This window comes from Rousettus aegyptiacus, unplaced genomic scaffold (genome assembly GCF_014176215.1).
Source record: "Rousettus aegyptiacus isolate mRouAeg1 unplaced genomic scaffold, mRouAeg1.p scaffold_m13_p_15, whole genome shotgun sequence".
NCBI classification, from domain to species: Eukaryota; Metazoa; Chordata; class Mammalia; order Chiroptera; family Pteropodidae; genus Rousettus; species Rousettus aegyptiacus.
The window spans coordinates 42,377,727-42,384,114 of record NW_023416290.1 but is presented as its reverse complement, the minus strand read 5'-3'; positions in this window follow the sequence as shown (position 1 = coordinate 42,384,114).

Here is a 6,388-nt window from a genome sequence, read left to right as displayed (position 1 = left end):
AGTTCCAAATAAGCATGCTGAAGCTTATGTTTTATGGAAAATGTGATTTGTATTATTTAAACTATGATCAAGTAAGTCTATATTATTCAATTTTCCTTCTAAGTGATATTGATAGTGATGCTATATAATGACGATGGGCAAAAGTTATTTGAAAATGCAGTGGCTGAACTAATATGTATTCCACAGATATAAAGGAAGTTAATATTTTAATCTCAACTTCACTATACTTCATGGTTTAATTAATCTAAAATTTGTGTAATCACACTGAATTTTACATGTTATTGAGCCATTTAAAATGTTGATGGACTCTGGACTAGAAGAGATATCATGCCAAACCAATTATCCCATATATTATTAAACATGCTATTTCCAAATGACATCAGGTCACAAAAGGAAAAACAATATCCATTTCGATTAGGTCATCATTTAGTGTTAGACTTTTGTATCACTGATAAGAAAAAAAAAAAAGAACATCACCAAACTTTAAATGTTAGGACCCTTACCATCAATAAAATGTGAAAAAAAAAGATTTATTTTTTAAAATTTATTGTTTATTATTAGGATATACAATTTTTGGAGAAAAAATCTATTCAGTGATATAGTCATTTTTATTAGAATTTGATGTAGAGGTATCTTTTTACAGAATTGTTTAACAGGAGGAATGTTTACAACAGGCAAAAAGTAAATCTCATTCTTTAATATTAATAATGACAAAATATTCATTTACTCATATGCCTGAGAGACATAGAACAATTTCAGTTCTACAGAAAATAACTGAAAGTGGTTCCAAACAATATATTTTATCGTTGATCATATTATATGTAAGAGGTGTTAACACAGATTTGACTTTTTGGAATAATAAGTTTTCCAGGTAAATTAGTTAAGAATTGTTCTTTTTTCCCTCCACAAAATTATAGATTCGATATAGAGAGAACATCAAAAATAAAATAAAATAAAAATTATAAGATATAATTCTCACATTTTAAAATACATGATTAAGTTAAGGAGATTAAGACAAATCCTTAAAAACTAGAAACAATGAAAAAAGAATGGATCCAGAGAGCTAGGATAACTCTGGATATAACTAGAGGGCATTGCCAATCATTGGGATTTGTATATTTTTATGCACTTTGTAAGAAGCTATTGCATGAAGCTGAAATTTATGAAAGGCAACACATTCATAGGGGAAAATCTAGAATAAACAGAAAAATATATGTTATTTAGATTCTTTCCTGTTATAGCCATGAGGCAGAAGGACTTGAGATGGGGTGAGCTATTGAAATACTCCCTGAAAATTCCTACCACAATGCTCCTTTCCATAAAGGAGAGGCTGAGTTACCAACTATGTGGGTCAATTTAAAACTTAAGCTGAAATGTTTCAGCTTATGACCTTCTCTAGCGCCTGGGCAAAGACAAAGAAAAGCTTGAGGATGCATTATCTTAAAATGTAACATCAAATAATTCCCATAATATAATTACAAGGGATATATAGGAGCTCACTTTTAAAATATAGAAACATAGATCAATATGAATAAGAATTTTTTAAAAATCCACAGCAAAGAAATCTGAATTCGTATGCCTTAGAGGACATAAAATGTACATATATGTTAATTTCTACAAATAAAAGAAGGAATAGAAAATTTGGATAAGGAGTAATACACTGTAAAACTAGTCACAGTTGACAATTTATGAAACTAAAAATACAAAAATTTAATAATGAGTTAACCCATTAGAATATTGACAAAAGACAGAATGGAGCACAGAGATAAATAATATATAATAGGTTAAGAAATATGGAAGAATTTTAAATAATCAAAATGCATTTTATTAATTACTAGGAGATTATTGAGTGAAGGAAAACCAGGTTAAAGGAGATCATAATTAAGAATATTATAGAACTGATATAATCATCAAAACTCATATTCATGAAACCAATAAGCTTTAGCATGATAAATGACACATACTCATAAAAACATATTTTGATACAGCATAATAAAACCAAAATCAACCACTACTCCTCCAAAAAGTCTTAAAAGCATTAATAGCTTTTAACAGAATAAAAGAGAGACAGCCTAATTTTACATACGAAACTGTAACATAATGATACCATAGAAAAAGATTAAAACTATATGCTTCTATTAACTCAGACATCTACTGAAATTATAATAATGTAAAAGAAATTTTAATTATAAATTTCCTGATGTATAAAGGTGCGTTTTAAAGAACATGTGCTCAGAACCAGATTTCAAGACAGTAAATTATACAGTTATTAACAAATACTTACTTATTGTCAGTTTTGAACATCAGTGTGGTAAGCATTGAACTTTAAAATGTGAATTAAGTCATGGACATTTTTCCCAGGGCTCTCACAGCCTGATAAGAGATACAGATGACTGAAACAATATGAGAAATTCCAGAAGGCATAGTAGTGGTACAATTAAGAGACTAATTAAGTCTCAATTAATTTTAAATTTTATTTAATTATTAGTTTCAAGTACATAGTGCATTGGTTAGACATTTATGTCGTTTGTAAAACAATCCCCCTACTTGCTCTTTCTCTCCTCTGGCTTTAGGCCTAGCTATTACATTCCCTATGCCGTGCACCCCATCCCCGTGACCATCTATCAATTACTAATTTGTACTTCTTTAACCCTTCACCCCTTTCTCCAAGCTCCCCCAATCCCCCTCATTTTTAATTTTTTTTTTTTGTAAGGGAAAGAAATTAAGGCAGTCTTCTTGGATCTAAGTGTAAAACATACTTATAAATCTCCCTAGCAAATGACTAGGGGTAGGTAGTGCGTACCAAACAGATAGGTATAAAATCATGTTCAGGGCACACGGAATGACACATGGGAGCATGCTGGGGATCTGTTCGGTGTCTGGCATTAGTTATATTCACACAGTCCCTATAGGAGTATATGTGGATGGTGAAATAATATGTGATTAGATACGTTTAGATATGCCTAGACTACGGAAAGTTTGAATTTAATTACTCTAACTTGTTACCAATGATGCAAAACTAGATTCACCCTTGAGTTTTAAAGTCTTATCTCTGTATCACGTCCTTGAATCAAAAGCCATTCCTGACCTACAAGTTTGGAGAGGAACTCTCCACATTATCTAAGTAAGATGTCCTAAGTCTCACCTCTGCTACAAGAGCAGTGATCCTGGCAGCATTTTCTGCACTTTATGGGCAGAAAAACAGGGATTCTAATTCATCAGTTTCCCTCTCCCTTACTTCAGCTTTGAAATAGACCAGCCAGTGCTGTTGCCTGATTCCAAAATATCACGTAACATGATGGATTTCTCACACCTGCTCACTGAGATTGCTTTCCACTGTTTCTGTTTGAGGGCCTACCCTCTATATCTTGCTTCAAAGGCTTTTTTAAGTTGTTTCTTCTTCACTATCAGATCTGCTCATTCTCTTTCCCCCACCCCCCTATTTTTGAATGATCAAAACAGGCCAAAGTTTTAGTCAACTGATATTGAACACAGCCAAATATATCCAACAGCTTTCAAACATTTATGTAGTCCTTTCCTCTCTGTGACCTTTGTGCCACCACTTTTGCCTGATACTTTTAGTGAGATAAGTTTTAGTGACTTGGTTTTTAGTAGCATAAAGGAATCTGAAAACTGTATTTCATATTCCATTCCCGTCATCTATTTTTCTTCAGTGTCCCTAGAGATAGAAAAGCATTTCCACCATTTTTTCCATATCAAACCTGGAGTATCATTGATTATTTTTATCAGGCATTCAATTAAATTAAACCACTTCATTTCCTATTTCCCTTTCAGAGGAAAATAGCTTTTGAGCAGAATGATATTAAATATGGAAATATGGAACATTGCCATCAGCACATCAATTTAACATAATTTGATAACATTGAAATTTGATCAAAGTTCAAAGTTGCATAGCATTTTTTACATTGCTGATATCCATATTTCACTTTGACTTGTGGAAGAGCAAGAGACTGATAGAAGACTGGAGTGTGCATATAACAGCTGTTATCAGATATAAGTGCTAAAACATTGTCAGCTTAGAAATTAAAATTCTTGGCAGATTGCAAAGCTTTCTTTTCTAAGCATTAGAATTACCTTTCCATTTGCAATAAGGAAAATGACTTTGACCCCATTCTCACACTTATTACCAGGAACATTTCAGAAAACGAATTAGTCAAAATATGCTTTGTACTCATTAGTATTCCCTGAATCATGTAATAACTAATGATTTCTATTACTAATCATTATTACTAAGCAGGTCATATTTGGAAGCTTCATGACAATTTTTAGGCATTCTTTTGCTTTAATTGCTGTGAAGAAAAGAATATTTTATTATATAATGATATCATCTTTCAGTCAGTTAGCAAAATAAATTGGTTACCCACTGTGTGAATAATACTCTGGTAGACACGTTTGGGTGAATACAAAGGGAGGAAATGGCATTTTCTCTCTCTTTCCTGAAGTTTGTAAGATAGTTGAAAAGGCAGAGTATAGTTAAGTGAAAAAGATTTTTAGGTCCCTGCGGAGACCTCTAAGAATCACTCTGCAGCATATATAGTTTCCCGTTGAAATAGATTCTAGATGAATTAAAAATCAGTCATGTCATTTAAAGGATGCAATTATTGGATTAAAACACATAAAAAAAATTATAAAGCTAATTAAATTTTTCTCAAAATGCATATAACCCTAGATTTGTGTCCAAAGTTTCCAAAGTTTGTGATCAAATTTTTGTTGAATGAATTTTCATAAAGTAAACTAGCTGAAATCACAAAATGGGAAAATTCAAAGCAAATTGGTTTTGGAATCTGATAGGGTGGGATTTGGGTACTGGCTGTAGCAGGCATTATCCATGCCACTCTTGGACATTTTGTTGTCTATTCTAACTTCTTGTTTTATTCTCTGAAAAGTGAATTTGGTAATATAAAACTTTCAAGACAATAATGAGCCTTACAGGTGATATTTATATTAAAATCATGCCACAATAGAGAAGTGAAATAACTCATAGCTCTTATTTTTGCTGAAATATGGGAATATACTGAAATTGAAAATAACTGGGTATTTGAAATCATTGCGGTCATTACTCTTAAGTGGTTTTGTAATTATGTCCTGTGCTTTATTTCTATTCTCATCTTTTTGTCAATGAATCACTTTGCTTCCAGATACAGGTTCAGCCCTATTGCCAACAAGGAAGCATCTTCTGGGCGAAATCTAGGAAGTTTGAGCACACCATCAAATCAAACTTTTTACTTTCTTTTGAATTAAGATTCCAGTTCTCCAAATTTACCTCTTACCTTACTCCTAACAGCAATTAGCTGTTAAGAGCAAGATCTGTGGAGGTGACGTAATTCACATATGGCAGACTCTTTAAGAGTGCAGAAAAGTTGAGAATAGACCTGAAGAGACAATCAGAAAATAAGAAAGATAATTCTGCACCTCCGTGCCATTTCTTGATAAGGAAATAAGACCAATAGATCTAAAATGTAATATACACGTGATGAATCTATATTTCAACAAGGCTTTCCAAAATATTTCTTATTAACAGAAGGATATTCTGACAGAAGTGACATGCAGATAGATTTTATAAGAGGTTTTCCTAAACTTATTATTTCCTAAGCTCAATATATTCTTGTGCAGAGAAAAGAAAATGACGCAGTATGTCTTACTTCCATTGAGTTTAAGAAATGAATTGAGACAAACACTTTAGGATGCCTAAAGAAAAAGAGAATAGTACTCTGCTTGCATCTCTATATTTAATACATGTATCAAAGAGCTTGAATGAGAAAATAGATGTATGCTTCAGACATTTATAGGGCACATTAACCTTTAGATAATGCCAATGTCTTAATTGAAAAATCAGCTTTACAAAAAATCCCAACATAGCGAAAATAATAAATTGGAGATTTAATGGAAATTTAGTTCATAAACACACATGTATGTGCACACACATAAACCCACACCTACTCCCTTTTCCCACATATGTTTGAAAAAAAAATTAGAGTGGAAAAATTCATTTATTAGTAATCATGTGTGATAATAGACATGGAGACTTTAGTTGCCTATACTATTGTGTCAAAAGTGTAGTATGATTGCCAAGAAAATAATATAATCTTAAATTGCCTCAAAACTCGCAGATATAGCAGAAAAAAAGGAAAAGATCACACCAATGATTCTAATAATAAGAATATTTTAGGATGTAAGAGAAAAAGGAGCATTTCAAAAGCAGAGAAAACAGGAGAGAGAAGAAATAGAAATATGATAGAAATAGGATAGAAAGACATGAGGGCATTAAGATTTCAAAAGGTAACAGAAATAAAAGTGTAGGCATCTTAAGATAGCTGAAATAATATCATTTGAAACAGGGATTAGATTCTGAAAGCTTTCGTCAGGT